Source organism: Stomoxys calcitrans, chromosome 2, assembly GCF_963082655.1.
Source record: "Stomoxys calcitrans chromosome 2, idStoCalc2.1, whole genome shotgun sequence".
Taxonomy (NCBI): domain Eukaryota; kingdom Metazoa; phylum Arthropoda; class Insecta; order Diptera; family Muscidae; genus Stomoxys; species Stomoxys calcitrans.
In genome coordinates, this window is record NC_081553.1 from 62026841 (window position 1) to 62045928 (window position 19088).

At 38.3% G+C, this 19088-nt stretch overlaps 1 protein-coding gene across 9 annotated transcripts in view; it reads right to left on the bottom strand.

The window, feature by feature from the left end:
• The window catches only part of LOC106082716 (tropomodulin), a 541301-nt gene that overhangs the window by 341366 nt on the left and 180847 nt on the right, over nucleotides 1–19088 (bottom strand). Inside the window, exon 1 of one of the 9 annotated variants that reach the window (XM_013245398.2) lies at nucleotides 8854–9102. The exons of the other annotated variants lie outside the window; for them this stretch is intronic. The gene's annotated coding sequence lies outside the window, so the exon portion shown is untranslated. Of the gene's footprint in view, nucleotides 1–8853; nucleotides 9103–19088 lie in introns of those variants that run through there. 9 annotated transcript variants of the gene reach the window in all.

Here is a 19088-nt window from a genome sequence, read left to right on the forward strand (position 1 = left end):
TTTTAATTTTTATTCGTGTAGAGACAATTTAAAGACTTGACAGACAAACATTTTGAAAATTATCTAAGGGATGTTCATGTTGTTAAACAAATAGGTTTAAATAGTTCTTAGTGGAGTGGATTTGAAATAAACTTTTTTTATTGGATTATATATAGAAGAATTTTTTTTATATATTAGAAAAAATACATTCATGGGAAGAAATAGAAACGTTTACCAAAATAAGTAAAAAGGCGTTAAATTCGGCCGAGCCGAACTTTGAATACCCACCACCTCGGGTATATAAGTAAATCACCTCTCGTGATAACCAAATTTAGACCGATCTCAACCATAAACGACATGGATGTCCAAAAATCTAACATAAGTCACCGTCCTAAATTTCAGCGAAATCGGATTATGAATGTGCTTTTTATGGGGTCAAGACTTTAAATCGAGAGATCGGTCTATATGGCAGCTATATCCAAATCTGAACCGATTCGAGTCAAATTGCAGAAAAATGTCAAGGGGCCTAATTTAACTCACTGTCCCAAATTTTGGCTACATCGGACAATAAATGCGTTTTTTATGAGCCCAAAACCTTAAATCGACATATCGGTCTATTTGGCAGCTATATCTAAATCTGGACCGATCTGATCCAAATTAAAGGATATTGTCGAAGGGCCTAACACAACTCACTGTCCCAAATTTCGGCGACATCGGACAATAAATGAGCCTTTTATGGGCCCAAAACCTTAAAACGAGAGATCGGTCTATATGAAAGTTATATCCAAATGTGAACCGATCTGAACCGAATTGTGGAAAAATGTCGAGGGGCTTAACCTCACTCATTGTCCCAAATTTCAGCGAAATCGGATTATGAATGTGATTTTTATGGGGCCAAGACTTTAAATCGTGAGATCGGTCTATATGGTAGCTATATCCAAATCTTAACTTATCTGAGCCAAATTGAAGGAGGATGTTGAAAGGTCTTACACAACTCACTGTCCCAAATTTTGTCAAAGTCGGACCATAAATGCGCCTTTTATGGGCCTAAGACCCTAAATCGGAGGATCCGTCTATATGGCAGCTATATCCAAATCTGAACGGATCTGGTCCAAATTGAAGAAGGATGTCGACTGGCCTAACACAACTCACTGTCCCAAATTTCGGCTAAATTGGACAAGAAATGCGCCTTTTATGGGTCCAGAACCTTAAATCGAGAGATCGGTCTATATGGCAGCTATATCCAAATCTAAACCGATCCGAGCCAAATTGCGGAAAGATGTCGAGAGGCCTAACACAACTCACTGTCCCAAATTTTAACAAAATCGGATAATAAATGTGGTTTTTATGGGCCTAGGACCCTAAATCGAGAGATCGGTCTATATGGCAGCTATATCCAAATCTAAACCGATTCGAGCCAAATTGCAGAAATATGTCGAAGGGCCTAACTTAACTGACTGTCCCCAATTTCATCAAAATCGGATAATAAATGTGACTTTTATGGGCCTAAGACCCTAATTGGTGGAACGGTCTATATGGGGGCTATATCAAGATATAGTCCGATATAGCCCACCTTCGAACTTCGTCTCCTTATGGACAAAAAAAGAATCTGTGCAAAGTTTCAGCTCAATATCTTTATTTTTAGAGACTGTAGCGTGATTTCAACAGACAGACGGACGGACGGACATGTCTAGACCGTCTTAGATTTTAACGCTGATTAAGATTATATTGGGTTGCCCAAAAAGTAATTGCTAATTTTTTAAAAGAAAGTAAATGCATTTTTAATAAAGAAATTAGAATGAACTTTAATCAAATATACCTTTTTTACACTTTTTTTCTAAAGCAAGCTAAAAGTAACAGCTGATAACTGACAGAAGAAAGAATGCAATTGCAGAGTCACAAGCTGTGAAAAAATTTGTCAACGCCGACTATATGAAAAATCCGAATTACTTTTTGGGCAACCCAATATATACTTCATAGGGTCGTAAATGGATATTTCGATGTGTTGCAAACGGAATGACAAAGTGAATATACTCCCATCCTTCGGTGGTGGGTATAAAAAAGAATTTCGGAAATCGAACCACAAATGAAGATTTGGAAGCCCGAACAATTTTTTGAAATGCCGATGTGACCAAACTCACGGCTTTGCCAAGTATCGCTCGGAACACCTAAGGCCTTGAAATTTTGCACATAATCACGATAACCCCTCAACTCCTATCATTTCAAATTTCACCTCTGGTCGTTCTTTTTTACTATTTTTTTTACTATTTTTTTCGATTCTAATCCACTGTCGTCATCCAACCAGAATATGGTCCAGATAGACCAATCTACCATATAGACCAATCTGTCGATTTAGGGTCTTAAGGCTCCAAAGGCCTCTTTCAAGAAGGCAAAAAGAGAGGTTAGTTTATATGTGGGGGACTGATTCATGCCATAATAAACACGTATGTGTTTATTATGGCAAAATTTCAGACAAATCGGATAAGAATTGCGCCCTCTAGTGGCTCAAGAAGTCAAGATTCAAGATCGGTTTATATGGTAGCTATATCAGGTTATGAACCGATTTGAACTTTGTTTGGCACAGTTGTTGACACTCATAATAAAATACGTCATGCAAAATTTCAGCAAAATCGGATAAGAATTGCGCCTTCTAGTGGCTCAAGAAGTCAGGATTCAAGATCGGTTAATATGGCTGCTATATCAGGTTATGAAGCGATTTGAACCATACTTAGCACAGCTGTTGGAAGCCACAACGAAACAGGTCGTGCAAAATTTCAGCCAAATCGGAGAGGAATTGCGCCCTCAAGAAGCTCAAGAAGTCAAGACCCTAGATCGGTTTATATGACAGCTATATCAGGCTATGAACCGATGCGAAACATACATTGCACAGTTGTTGGAAATCATAACAAAACACGTCATGCCAATTTTAAGACAAATCGGATAAGAATTGCGCCCTCTAGCGGCTAAAGATGTCACGATCCATGTTCGGTTTATATGGCAGCTGTATCAAAACATGGACCGATATGGCCCACTTACAAGCCCAACTGACCTACACTAATAAGAAGTATTTGGGCAAAATTTCTTTATTCCTTCGAACGTTTAGGTGCTTTCGACAGACGGACGGACGGACATGGCTAGATCGACATAAAATTTCATGACGATCAAGAATATTTATACGTTATGGGGTCTCAGACGAATGTTTCGAGTAGTTACAAACAAAATGACAAAGTTAGTATACCCCCATCGTATGGTGGAGGGTATACAAATAAATTTAGATAATGAACATATCCCTAGCGGTGGGAAGCCAAAGTTCATTACAGTCGAACTTCACACGTTTTTACTTATTTGCTTTCAAATTAATTATCAAAATTTTGCTTAATTTTTGTTTTTCATATAAATTTGTTGATTATGCCTCCCATCGTTTACTTTGGTATATTACTAAGACTCACTTTGTGAAAATAAATTTTTTTTGAAACGTCATCGTTGACTCAATATGACTAATCATTGCTCGTTGCGAGTGGGGTGTATGAGAATTAAAATACATAAATCCATTGTGAATCATAAAATCTAAGAGACAAAATTTATGAGTTTGTTCTATATTACATATTGATAGATAAATTATATACATGTTTTAATTTTTAGGCAATAAATTTCACATTTTATTGATGAAATTAAAAATCGATACAACGAACTAGTTAACGCAGACACACCAAAACAAATGAACATACAGCGGTCAAAAAAAGTATTCATCATTAGCAAAATTGATAATAAATTCACTTATTTTGGGTAATTGAAGAAAATTTAAAGTAAACAAATAATGCAGTTTTATGCAATAGTTTATTTTTCGTAATATGTTTTAAAATAAATTCAAAAAATAAATTTAATTAGCGAAAAAAATGCAATTTTATATAATAACACCAAAAACAGAACAAAAAAAGTATTCATCATTGATGTGCTATCATCAAAGTCAAATTCAAATATTATTTGGGAATCCCCCTTTTCTGTTTTATTTAGTAAAGGAGGCTTTGCCCTTGACAGCAAATATTTAATTTCATTGAAAATATAGTTTTTGTCAAAATGGGTCGTAAGCAAAACGAGGTTTCTGATGAGGTAAAAGTTTTGATAATAAAACACCACAGGAATGGTTTAACTCAAAAAACTATCAGTGAAATATTAAATAGACCACGATCTACTATACAATCCATCATCAGAAAGTGGACAGAAACGAAAACTGTTGACAATAAACCAAGATCTGGTCGACCAAAAGCACTTTCAGTTGGAGATGTGCGTTGGCTAGTGCGGCAAGTTCAGAAAACTCCGAAGACAAATGCGACCATTCTTCGTAAAAACACTATGGAATATTTAGGGAAGGAAGTTACTACACAAACAATTCGAAATACACTCAAAAGGCATAGTTACAGAGGAAGAACTGCACGTAAGAAGCCCTTTATAAATAAAATAAACCGAGTGAAAAGGCTAAACTTCGCAAAAATGTATGTAAAACAGCCCGAATCATTTTGGAAAACAGTCATTTTTGCAGACGAGAGCAAGTTTAATCTTTTTGGGTGCGATGGAAAGGTCATAGTGTACAGAAAACCAAATACAGAGCTTGAAGAACGAAACACAGTTGCTACTGTAAAACATGGTGGAGGTGGTTTAATGGTTTGGGGGTGTATGGCGGCTTCAGGAGCGGGAAATCTTGAAATTATTAATGGAGTAATGGATCATAAGTATTACATTGACATTTTAAAGAGGAATTTAAAAGATAGTGCTGTAAAACTTGGGCTTGGTAATAACTTTCAATATTATCAAGATAATGACCCCAAACATTCTGCTTTAAATACCAAGATGTGGATGCTGTATAACTGCCCCAAAGTCATTAAAACTCCTCCTCAAAGTCCCGACTTGAACCCAATTGAACATCTTTGGGAACATCTCGAACGCAAATTGAGAACGCGCAATTTTTCGAGCAAGAGTCAAATACAACAGGTGATAATGGAGGAATGGACTAATATAGACCAAAATATAACCGCTAAATTAGTCCAATCGATGTCAAACCGTTTAAAAGAAGTTATAAGACGCGGTGGTCGAATAACAAAGTATTAATTTTTTTAAATTATGTTATTTATTTTTTTGTTTTTTTGCAATGATGAATACTTTTTTTGTTTAATTTTTTGTGTTCAGCTGTAAAATGGCCCTTTTTGTTCCAATAAATACTATTTTTTTTCTTTAAAAACAATGAAATTGTGTACATATATATCACACAAGCACTACTGCATCATTAGTTTAATATGTTTTTATTCCAATTGTCTTTTGTAGACTTATTAAAAAAAAAAACATTGAATGATGAATACTTTTTTTGACCGCTGTATACATCAGCCTTTGTTTAAAATCAATAAAAAATATACGCCGTTCAAGTTATTCGCATTTAGATTAAACTCGAAATCAAGGAAGACAAAGGTAAAGGTTTTACGAATTGGAAATGCAGTGCGAAATGTAAAATCGAATAATAATTGCGCCCTCTAGAGGATCAGAAAGTCAATTTGGGAGATCGATTTAAATGGCAGCTATATCAGGTTATGATTCGATTTAGACCATACCTGGAACAGTTGTTGCAGGTCATACTAAAACGATATGTGACAAATTTCAGCCTAATCGGATAAGAAATTGCTGGGCTCTGGAAGCTCAAGAAGTCTAATCGGAAGATCGGTTTATATGGCATCTGAATCAGGTTGTGGACAGATTTTGACCATATTTGCACAGTTGTTGGATGTAATACCAAAACGTTATGTGCCAAATTTCAACCAAATCGGATAAGAATTGCGGCCTCTAGAAGCTCAAGAAGTCAAGACCCAAGATAGGTTTATGTGGCAGATATATCAAAGCATGGACCGATTTCGCCCATTAACAATCCCAACCGACCTACTCTAATAAGAAGTATTTATACAAGATTTCAAGCGCTTAACTTTACTTCTTCGAAAGTTAGCGTGCTTGCGACAGAGAGATGAACGGACGGACATATGGACGTTTATGGCTAGATCGACTTAAATTATCATGACTATCATATATATATACTTTTTTAGGGTTTAGAGACATATTATGAGGTGATAGAAACGGAAGGGCGAATTTAGTATGCTCTCATCCTATGGTGGAGGGTATAAAAATGGTATGGCAGCCATGTAAATACTTCTCCCCAAAGAGGTGCAACATTGCGGCAGGCCGTTCGGACTCGGCTGTAAAAAGGAGGTCCCTTATCATTGAACTAAAACTTGAATCGGACAGAACTCATTGATATGTGAGAAGTTTGCCTATGTTCCTTAATGAAATGTTACAAACAGAAAAACAAAATTAAAATACACCAATCCTATGGTGATTGGAGAAGCAAGTAAAACGGCGTTAATTTCGGCCGGACCAAACTTTGGATACCCACCACATCGGGTATATATACAAACCACCTTTCGTCAGAATCCGGTGAAAAATGCATAATCTATGCCTCCACAGCAGCTTTATCGAAATATGGTTCGAGTTGAACCAAATTCGGATACTGAAACGGGGAGATCGGTCTATATGGCAGCTATATCTCAATCTGAACCGATCTGGGCCAAAGTGCAGAAAGTTGTCGATGAGCCTAACACAACATAAGCCTTTTATGGGTCCAAAACCTTATATCGAGAAATCGGTCTATACGACAGCTATATTCAAATCCGAACCGTTCTGTATCATAAAGCAGAAAGATGTCGAGGAGCCTAACTTAACTCACTGTCCCAAATTTCGGCGAAATCAGACAATAAATGCGACATTTATGGACCCAAAACCTTAAATCGAGAGATCGGTCTATATGGCAGCTATATCCCAATCTGAACCGATCTGGGCCAAAATGCAGAAAGTGGTCGATGGGCCTAACACAACTTACTGTCCCGAATTTCGACTTAATCGGACAATAAATGCGACTTTTATGGGTCTAAAAACCTTACATCGAGAGATCGGTCTATACGGCAGCTATATCCAAATCTGGACCGATCTGAGACAAATTGCAGAATAATGCTGAAAGGCCTAACACAACTCACTGTCCCCAATTTCGGCTAAATCCGACAATAAATGCGATTTTTATGGGCCCAAGACCTTAAATCGAGAGATCGGTCTATATGGCAGCTATATCCAAATCTGGACCGATCTGAGCCAAACTGCATAAAGATGTTGAGGAGCCTAACTTAAATCACTGCCCCAAATTTCGACAACATCGGACAATAAATGCGCCTTTTATGGAGTCACAACCTTAAATCGAGCGATCGGTCTATATGGCAGCTATTTCCCAATCTGGCCCGATTTGGGCCAAAATTTAGAAGTTTGCCACTGTTCCTTAGTGGCATGTTGATGGGCAAGATTTACATTTGCATAATTGCTTCGATACGTTTACGATACATTTGTTCTACATTTACACTACATTTTGTCCATAGTGTTGTGATGGGACTTTGAACACAGTTGTGGCGGGTATGGTTCAAATCGATTTTTAACCTGATATAGCTCAACCGATTGGAAGGTTCAATTTTGACAGATTTGCCAGAAATTTCCATTCAACTTAGTTGATTTGCGAAGCAGGATCCGTGGAGATGAATTCCCAAGATTCAGCCCGACAGGACTTGGCTCGTTTTGACTTGGTTTCTTTCTTTTAGACATTTTGTTTACCACTACACTTAAATTATTAATTATTTCTTATATTTCCAGTCGCCTTTTTGTATAAGAGAGTATCTAAGTTTCTTGTTAGAGGAACAAAACTATTGCAGTAACCTTTATAGGGTATTCGTGATAATTTTCAAATTTAAAATTTTTGCATATTTCTATTAAAATCTATCATACGCTCCACTGATCGGGGGGTGGATTTAAAATTAATAAAAATCATACGCCCCGGTGGTCAACAAACAAATAAACAAATTTCCAAGCAAAATTCCTGCTAGAAAAAACAGCCATAAATAAAAAGGCCATTCTATATTTATATCCAACATCTTATGGAAAATATTTAATAACAGTTTTTGCCATCAAATATTTTGCTCACTCTCTCTCTCTCTCTCTAGGCAGCTAAAGGCGAGATAAAAACAAATACGAATATGGTGATTTGACATTCCCAGCATGCCATGTATGATTGGTTACAAACATATCCGAGGAATATTGGGCTTTAAAACCTCAAAGGGAGTATTTAGGGGAGATTTAATTGTGTAAACTATAGGCATTAAATGATGATTTGGTTGTTTGTTTTGTTTCGGTTGTTTTTTGCACATATTGCGATTTTACAATGTGATGATTTTATGGATTCTTTTTTTTCTCTTGTTATGGTTTTTTTTGTGTGTCAAACATTTTCACAGAATACTGCAGCTTGTCAGGTGTTATTTTCATATTTTATCATATCACACACACAATCTGCGGTGTCACTTTTATTGAGATAATATCATAAGGCTGCTACTGTTGCTGCTGATGTCAAAGGTGTCAAGAAAAATTGATGAGCTTTGGGGCTTTGTTTTATTTGGGTATATTAATATTTATAATGATTTTTGGCAAATTTTGTTATTTGGTACGGTTTTCACGGGTGTTTTTGTGTATTTTAGAATTTTTGTTGTAATCTTGGTATAAGCACTTGGGTGTTTTTTGAGATATTTAGTGTAAACTTGTTGCTTGATTTGTTTGTTTTTCTTTGTTTTGGCGATATGTAATTTTCCTTTGTTTGTTGTTGTTTTTTTGTCGGTTTATAACAGTGTAAATAATTTTATATAAAAATTTTCCTTCGACATTTTTGATTTCACAATTTTTTTTAAAAAAAAAAAGAAAATCGAAAATTGCCACGAGCAAATTAGCTTTTTCCTTGCCTTAACGCTCACTCACTCAAGAACTGCGAACGTATGTTTCGAATATGTTTATATTTTTTTGCGAAACCCCAAAGAAAATAGCAACACTTCCTCAACGTCCTCCTCCACTTTCCGCTGCTGCTGCTGCTGTAGATCCTCCTTTGCCACCACCAGCACCGCTCCGCTACCACCTGCTAACAGCGGAGAGCTCTATTTTTCATCGACCAGAAATCGTCCAAAACAAATTTACTGGCTAATGCCACAATTGCTGACACTTCTCCACAGCAGGCGAACACAAGAAAGAAACCAAAGAAAAAAAAAAAAACAAAATTTTCTTCATCTAGCATTTGGCACCCTTTTCAATAGATGGTGAATAGATAATTTCATTTAAGAGATCTATTTCCAATATTAAGAGCTTTTTTCGAGTGACTTTTGATGAGTGGATTTCCCATGGAGATGGGACATTGAAAGCGATAATCATTGCCTTCATTAGCCAGATCATTATCATTAGCAACCCCCACCCTCCCCGCCTCAAAGACTCATTATGATGTTAGAGACAAATTGGCCTCATGTGGAAAAACGATTTATACCCCACGTCTTCTACCTGGCCCGCTCCCCTTTTCCTCCAATGCCACATTTATGGTTGTGATGACTAACAATTAATGCTGTCTACGATACTTTACAGTTCGCTTTGCACCTCTTCAACTGCCAACAGGTGAAGAGGCCCCAAATCACCACTGCATTAAAATATGTCTCACTGTATGTCGCCGCAAATATCGGTCCATTAACAACAACTTTTTTCATTCAAGCATTTGGTTTTGTTTCTTCTTCTCTCAGGTTTTTTTGGGAATAAATGTTTGAGATGATCACAAATTTCCATTGTAATTTGTTTCGACGAAAAAAGGTGAAACGCTGAAATATTTACGCTTGATGTTAAATGTCTTAATTTTTCATTTTTCGTATATTTTCTTGCCTCAATGAGGTGCATTAATAATATCTTAATCATGCTGTGTTGGTGTTGCATCGAATGCAAAAAATGATTAAGTCTAAATGTAATGAAATGCAATCATATTTATCGTCGTGATAAGTGTTTGTGGCATTATTAAAAAAAAAAAAAAATCTGAAAAATGTTGCCTGCCAAGTTTGCTGGGTACACGAGTCAGAATGTACAGGAAATTCTACCAATGAACCAAAACCGATGGCTTTGGTGCAGGCACATCTTCCTGCAGACATAAAGAAGGAAATCTGAACCAGATAGCATGCTGAGGATATGGAAAGAACATTTTACCCAACTGCTAGTGTCCGACGTTGGCGTCGAAGAGGATACCGCAGAACCAATCAATGATGATGGTATAGAATGTATACCTCCTAGTCAGAATGAGGTCCAAGTAGCAGTGACCCGACTAAAGAACAGCAAGGCAGCAGGAGCCGACGGGTTACCCGTTGAACTATTTATAGAAAGAAAATCTTGTCAAACTGCTAGTATCCGACATGGGCGGCGAAGAGGATACCGCAGAACCAATCCCTGATGATGGTATAGAATGTTTACCTCCTAGTCGGAATGAGGTCCAAGTAGCAGTGAACCGACTACAGAACAGCAAGGCAGCAGGAGCCGACGGTTTACCCGTTCAACTATTTATGGAAAGAAAATTTTGTCCAACTGCTAGTATCCGACGTGAGCGGCGAAGAGGATACCGCCGAACCCATCCCTGATAATAGTATAGAATGTCTAACTCCTAGTCAGAATGACTAGGAGCCCCCTCTCGACAGACGAAGAAGACTCTAATACGGTGGTACACGCAAAACGAGAAGAGAACTTTCCTATAGCTCTTAAAAAATTAGCCTTTACAAAGGGATTCCTCTAATGCTGACACAGCATTAGTAGGGGGATAACTATCGCTGAAATTTTTTCTGATGTTCACGCTGAGGTTTGAACCCAGTCGATCAGCGTCATAGGCGGACTTGCTCACCTCTGCACCAGGGTTGTCGAAGATCCTAACTCAACTCAATGTCCCAAATTTTGGCGAAATTGGACAATAAATGCGCCTTCTATCGCCTCAAAACCTTAAATCGAGAGATCGGCCTGTATGACAGCATTTCGAACCGAACACTGATTTTGGTAATAAAATTCAATGATTTGCAAGCGTTGCTCGTTAGTAAGTCTATTCATGATGAAATGTCAAAGCATACTGAGCATCTTTCTCTTTGACACCATGTCTGAAATCCCACGTGATCTGTCAAATACTAATGCATGAAAATCCTAACCTCAAAAAAATCACCCTATATATCGAATGACCTAACACAACTCACTATACCAAATTTTGGCAAAACCGGTTAATAAATGCGCCTTTTATGGACCCTTAGTCAGCGGATCGGCCTATATGGCAGCTATATCCTAGTCTGGACCGCTCGGGGCCAAATTTAAGAAGGAGGTCGATCACATCTCACAGTCCCAAATTTCTGCAAAATCGGATAGTGAATATGGCTTTTATGGGCCTAATACCCTAAATCGGCGGATCGGTCTATATGGGGGCTATATCAAGATATAGTCCGATATAGCCCATCTTCGAACTTAACCTGCCTTTGGACAAAGAAAGAAATTGTGCAAAGTTTCAGCTCAAGATCTCTATTTTTAAAGACTGTAGCGTGTTTTCAATAGACAGCCGGATAGACGATCAGACAGACAGACTGATGGACAGACGGACGGACATGGCTAGCGGTCTTAGATTTTTACGCCGTTCAAGAAAATATACACTTTATAGGGTCGGAAGAGGATATTTCGATGTGCTGCAAATGGAATGACAAAATGTATATACCCCCATCCTTCGAAAGCGGGTATAAGCAAACCTAATCTCTGAATTTAATTTTTTACTGCAAATCGGACGAACATATTTGGTTGCCCAAAAAGTAATTGTCGGTACTATAGTAGTAATATAGTCGGCGTTGACAAATTTTTTCAACGGCTTGTGACTCTGTAATTGCATTCTTTCTTCTGTCAGTTATCAGCTGTTACTTTTAGCTTGCTTTAGACAAAAAGTGTAAAAAAAGTATATTTGATTAAAGTTCATTCTAAGTTTTATTAAAAATGCATTTACTTTCTTTTAAAAAATCCGCAATTACTTTGTGAGCAACCCAATATAATTGAACAGATTTCAGCAATGAATTCTATGTAGGATCATTACATCTGAATATCAGCTTCATATTAAAGTTGTTTACATTTTTTTTTCACGGATTAGTGTCACTTAATTTAATTTTCATTTAATTGTAGACGTCTTATGTATCGTATTTTTGTAAATTTGACTTAAATTTTTTCTTTGGGTGTACTACTTTAATTTTGAAACCCTTTATTAAACTTAAACTTTCTCTTAATAAGCTTTGCACTATTTTTATTACATTTTAACTTATTTCAATGCTTTCACAAAATTGAGAATTTCCGTTTTATTTTTCCTCGACAATTGCTGCGATGAAAAACACAAGGAAACTCGCGATTTTCTTTGCTTTCTGAGTTTTGTTTTTTTTTTTAAAAAAATTAGCTTTTTGCTCAGACACTCTGAACTCCGTTGTATTCACTGCAATACTGTCGAATTGGCTGTAAACAAAAATTTGTTTGAGGAAAAAAACTTTTATATGAAAATTGTTTTTAAGTTGTTGTTGTTGTTGTTGATGATGCGATTGATAATGACGGTGCAGAAGATGCTAACGCAGCTGGTGCTAGTGCTGCTGCTCATGATAGTGATGAGCCATACCATCACACACACACTTCATTAGCTCTTATAAGTTGTGAATTGTTTGTATTGTTGTTGTGGTTACTACTGGTCATTGCATTTGCCACAATGTGAGTGCGTATGCTAGGCCATAACATGAGTGCTGCTGCTGTGTTGATTAAAATAAGTGAGAGAGCGTACTTTAGTTGCGCTATGTGTGCGTATGGAAATCCATTTCCATTCACTTGTATTTTGTTTATTGTTTACGCAAATGCACTTCTTTCCTTACATCTTTATGCTCCATCATCTTTTTTGCTCCTTCTCAGTTGGATGACAACACTCCTTTTGTTATGCTAAAATATCGTCATAAATTGCACAATGATGTATGCAAACACAAATACCTATACCAAGACTTTCTTAGTGGTGAGCTATACTCACGCTCTCCCTCTCTCTCTCTCTCTCTCTACTGGAATACATTGCTACACTCTACGATGAATAAACAACAGATGACATTTGATTTTTATGGCCTAGCACAAGTACACGCACACCAACACACTTTCGCGCATTGTACACACAAAGTGTAATCACATTTACATGCATGCAATTTAATTCAGTTCCATTGGATTTGATTCGATTTCCTTTGTTCCCCCCACTGGATGATATGAAAACACTTTTGGTAGACTGTTGGCATGTAGAGATGGGTCTCTTCGGGTAAGTGATCATTGGCTGTGCCTATTAAAGTTCATTGTCTTTGTGTAATTTCGTGGCCTTTTTCATGAATTATTATCACTTTGATGGGGATAAGAGTTATGGTTATTCCGGGAATTATCATAATCATGGCATTGGAATTTTTAAAATTTATTTATTATGACATGCTCTTTTTCATTACTTGATTTAATGGCAAGTGGCAATAAATTTGTCGGAAAACATTCATACTTGAGTCAATGTACTCTATTGGGTAATAAATTGAAATGATTTCTTTTTTGTCATTGTATTCAAAATGGAAACCTATGAACCCATTTTGTTAAACAATATATTGCGAACTGCGAATTTCGCCCCTGAACATTCCACTAAGGAACAGGTTCAAGTTTAAGCTTAATAATAAGGGACCTTCTTTTTTTATAGCCGAGTCCGAACGGCGTGCCGTAGTGCGACACCGCTTTGGAGAGAAGTTTTAAATGGTCTCGCCAGGATTTTGTCATAGGCGGACACGCTAACCTCTGCGCTACGGTGGCCTGCAAGCAATATATTGCTTGGCATCAAATAAGGAACTACAATAATTAAGCACGTAGAATTGAAAGTTATGGTGATACATACCTAAATATATTGCAAACATTTATACATACATTGAAGATCAATGTATTTCGTCTTACCTGAAAGGAAAAATAATAAAAGTTAGAATATGTGAGTGCAATCGGCAAAATAATTGAAAGTTTCATAAGGATGTTCTATGGGTTGCCCAAAAAGTAATTGCGGATTTTTCATATAGTCGGCGTTGAAAAATTTTTTCACAGCTTGTGACTCTGTAATTGCATTCTTTCTTCTGTCAGTTATCAGCTGTTTCTTTTAGCTTGCTTTAGAAAAAACGTGTAAAAAAGTATATTTGATTAAAGTTTATTCTAAGCTTTATTAAAAATGCATTTACCTTCTTTTAAAAAATCCGCAATTACTTTTTGGGCAACCCAATATAATATGCGATGATATTCAAGAATGAAAACCAAGGAAAAGCGTACTAAGTTCGGACCAGCCGAATCTTATCCACCATGGATCGCATTTGTCGAGTTATTTTCCCGATATCTTTATTTAGGCAAACAAAGGATAAAAGAAAGGAAATGCTGTGCTATTGGAGCTATATCAAGTTATGATCCAATTCAAACCATAATTGAGTTGAAGACCATAGTAGAAGTCATTCTGTAAAATTTCAGCCAATTTGGATAAGAATTGAAGCCTCAAGAAGCAAAATAGGGAGATCGGTTTAGGGGGGAGCTCTATCCGGCTAATGACCGATTCAGACCATAATTGACGTGCATGTTTAAAGCCATGGGGAAAGTAGTTATACAAAATTTAAGCCCAATCGGATACTAATTGCGCCCTCAAGAGGCTCAATACGTCAAGATCCCAAATTGGTTTATATGACCGCTACATTAAGTTATGGACCGATTTGAACAATATTTGGCACAGATATGTCATAACAAAACAAGTAAAAAGGCGTTAAGTTCGGCCGGGTCGCACTTTGTATACCCATCACCTCGGGTATATATGTAAACCACCTTTCGTCAAAATCCGGTGAAAAATGCAACCGATCTACACCATATACGACAAGGATGTAAAAAGGGCTAACATAAGTCACTGTGTCAAATTTCAGCGGAATCGGATTATAAATACGCCTTTTATAGCGCCAAGACTTTAAATCGAGAGATCGGTGTATATGGCACCTATATCCAAATCTGTACCGATCTGGACCACATTGAAGAAGAATATCGAAGGGCCCAACACAACTCACTGTCCCAAATTTCGGCGAAATCGTAGAATAAATGCCCCTTTTATGGCCCCAAAACCATAAATCGAGAGATCGGTCTATATGGCAGCTATATCCAAATCTGGACCACTCTGAGCCAAATTGAAGAAGGATATCGAAGAGCCTAACCCAACTCACTGTCCCAAATTTCGGCGAAATTGGACAATAGATGCACTTTTTATGGGCCCAAAACCTTAAATCGAGAGATCGGTCTATATGGCAGCTATATCCAAATCTGGACCGATCTGAGCCAAATTGAAGAAGGCTGTCGAAGAGTCACTGTCCCAAATTTCGTCGAAATCGGATTATAGATGCGCCTTTTATGGCCCAAACCTTAAATCGAGAGATCGGTCTATATGGCAGTTATATCCAAATCTGAACCGATCTAAGCCAAATTGAAGAAGGATATCGATGGGCCTAACGCTACTCACTGTCCCAAATTTTGGCACAATCGGTCAATAAATGCGCCTTTTATGGGCGCAAGACCTTTAATCGAGAGATAGGTCTATATGGCAGCTGTATCCAAATCTGGATCGATCTGAGCCTAATTGAAGAAGGATGTCGAAGGGCCTAACACAACTCACTGTCCCAAATTTCAGCAAAATCGGATAATAAATGTGGCTTTTAGGGGCCTAAGACCCTAAATTGGCGGATCGGTCTATATGGGGGCAAATCAAGATTTCGTCCGATAAAGTCCATCTTCGAACTTAACCTGCTTTTGGACAAAAAAAGAATCTCTGCAAAGTTTCAGCTCAATATCTCTATTTTTAAAGACTGTAGCGTGATATCAGCAGACAGACGGACGGACATGGCTAGATCGTCTTAGATTTTTACGCTGATCAAGAATATTTATTCTTTATAGGGTCGGAAATGGATATTTCGATGTGTTGCAAACGGAATGACAAAAGGAATATACCCCAACCTTCGGTGGTGGGTATAAAAAGTCATGCAAAATTTCAGCCAAATCGGATAAGAATTGCGCCCTCTAGTGGCTCACCAAGTCAAGATCCAAGATCGGTTCATATGGCAGCTATATCAAAACATGGACCGATATGACCCATTTATAATCCCAACCGATCTACACTAATAAGAAGTATTTGTGCAAACGGCTAGTTTTACTTTTTCGAAAGTTAGCGTGCTTTTGACAGACAGACGGACGTACATGGCTAGATCAACATAAAATGTCATGACGATCAAGAATGCATATGCGTTATGGGTTCTTAGACGAATATTTTGAGTTGTTACAAACAGAATGGCGATTAGTATACCCGCATCCTACGGTGGAGGGTATAAAAAAAATCCAAATCAAATATGCGGGGATCATGGATTCGATTTCCACTATTGGCCTGCTCTGTCGCTGCTGTGATATCACAATGATCTGTAGTATCTAAGAGAGTATGGAATTTTTTTTAACTAACCTAATGTACGTAGAAAAGCTTAATAAAATTATATAATATCTTATCAGAAGTTCTTATGCCAAATTTCAGCCAAATCAGATAAAAATTGAAGCCTCTAGAGACTCAAAAACCAAATCCAGGAGTTGGTTTGTAAGGGGGCAATATCTATTTTTAGACCTTTTAGATACTTGGCACGGATCACAAATTGCGCGGATGTTGGAAGTCAGAACAGAAGTCTTTGTGCCAAATCGCATGAAAATTGAGGGCTCCAGGGGTTCAAAGTCAAATCCGGGAATCGGTTTATAAAGGGGCTACATACATTTTTAGACCGATTCGGATCATACTTAGCACCGATGTTGGAAGGCAGAACAGAAGTCTTTGTGTCAGCTTTCTGTAAAAGCGCATCGAAGTGAGGGCTGTAGGGGCTAAAGAAGTCAAATTTTGGGATCGATTTATATGGGGGCTATATCAGTTTATAGACCGTTCGGATCATACTTGGCACGCACGTTGAAAGTCTGAATAGAAGCCCTTGTGCCAAATTTCAGTCAAATCGGGTGAAAATTGAGGCCTCTAGGGGCTCAACAACATTGGGGATTGGTTTATATGGGGGCTGTATCAGCTTAAAGTCGAAGTTAAGTTAATCGTCAACGATATTTATAGTCAAAACGGAATATTTATAGACCTTGTGACAAATTTCATACAAATCGGAGGAAAATTGAGGACTTCAGGGACTCAAGAAACCAAAACTGAGGTCCCGTATATATGGGGTATCGCTGCAAAATATTAAGCACATAGCTTTATTGGTTCGAACGATATCGTGATTTCGGGTGACCGACAGATATGGCTAGATCGACTCAGAATATCAAGACGATCAAGTTCTCATATCAATATTTCGAGCTTTTGCAAACGGAATGACTAGATTAGTATACCCCTCATCCTATGGTGGTGGGTATTAAAATCTGGTGAAATAAAGTACAATTGGACACATTGGTCCAATCCTTAGACTTCTACCGGGTGGACTGGGTCCTTAGAGACTGGTTAAACCATATGCTAAGGAACAGGTGGATAAATTGCGAGTCTCATGACATAAATACAATATAAGGGAGAAAGTTGGAAAGGGCACGCCACAGGGGGGCATTTTATCGCCACTCCTTTAGATGGCCACCATAAATGGCATACGTAAGCTTACTGAGGAGAAATTTGTGTCCGCCTGCTACGCAGATGATGTTATAATACTTCTTAGGGGTAAGGATCCGAACCAGCTATGCAGAAGGGGCGAAAGGGTCTTGCATTTGGCATATGACTGGACTAGACCCAGGGGTATCAATGTCAACCCAGAGAAGACTGAAAACTGCCTGTTCACGAGAAAGACGAAAGTGGGCCAATTTGACGCATTACATTTCCTCAATAAAACGATTTCGATATCAGACAAGGCCTAAAACTTAGGAGTGGTCTTGGATAGGAAACTTAATTGGAAGTGTCACATTCAGGAGCGTACTGAGAAGGCTTACATTTTTCGGACACTATATTGACGGGTCGAAGGCTCGAAATGGGGCCTGAATCTGAGGATAGTCCACTGGCTCTACAGTAGTCTGATTAGACCAACACTTACTTACGCCTCAGTAGTTTGGTGAACTTCTATGGAGAAAAAGTGCAAAAAAGTGAACATGTAGTCTTGGCATAGGGAGAGCGATGAAGACTAGGCCCACTACGGCACTGGAGACTATTCCAGATATACGACCCATTGACATACAGATTAAATGTGAGGCAGCCACTTTGGCTATGAGACTCAAGGCGATGGAGGAATAGATTGAGGATGGGATCAGCTCATGCCATCACGGTATAATCGAGGCGACGATAGGAAACCTGGAAGGAAGGAAAGAGGTTGCCGATCAGATGCCTCAGATGAACCTTGAATTCGAGTGCGAGGCACTGCTGCCATCGGCACTGTCTTGGATTGACGGAAACCTAGTATTGACAGCTGGAAGATCATGTTACACGGGTAGATCAAAGCTAGAAGACAGAGTAGGCCTGGGGGTCTACATTAAGATCCCAGGGATTGAGATCTGTTTTAGACTGCCTGACCATAATACGGTTCTGCAGGCGGAGATCCAGGCGATCACGAAATGCGTGAGGTGGTGTGGTGTTAACTCGGGGACGTCGAATGTGAACATCTTTACCGACAGTAAATAGTGCCATAAGGGCAATAACAACCAGGACGGTAAGGTCACGAACAGTCTTACAGTGTAAGAAGGAGATTAACGCCTTCTCTGAGGATGGTAAAATCTGCATCGTTTGGGTGCCGGGCCATAACGGAGAAAGGGGAAATGAAAGGGCTGACGATTTGGCGGTGAAGGCCAGAGGACTGACGTCAATAAACTTGGTTATCCCGAAGCCTTTCGGGTCGACGCAGTCTGAGTAAAGAGAGCGGGCGACGAATGCGCATGCAACATTGTGGAACAGCGAAACGGTCGGTAGAACGGCGAAAATCCTATGGGGGATCCAGATCGTGAGAAGACGAGCCTATTACTGAAAGGAAGTAGGATGGTGATCAGTGAAATTGTATAGCTTAAGTCATATTTTCACCATGACATTTTTGGTATGACACCACCACTTCTCTGAGGATGGCAAAATCCTCATCGTTTGGGTGCCG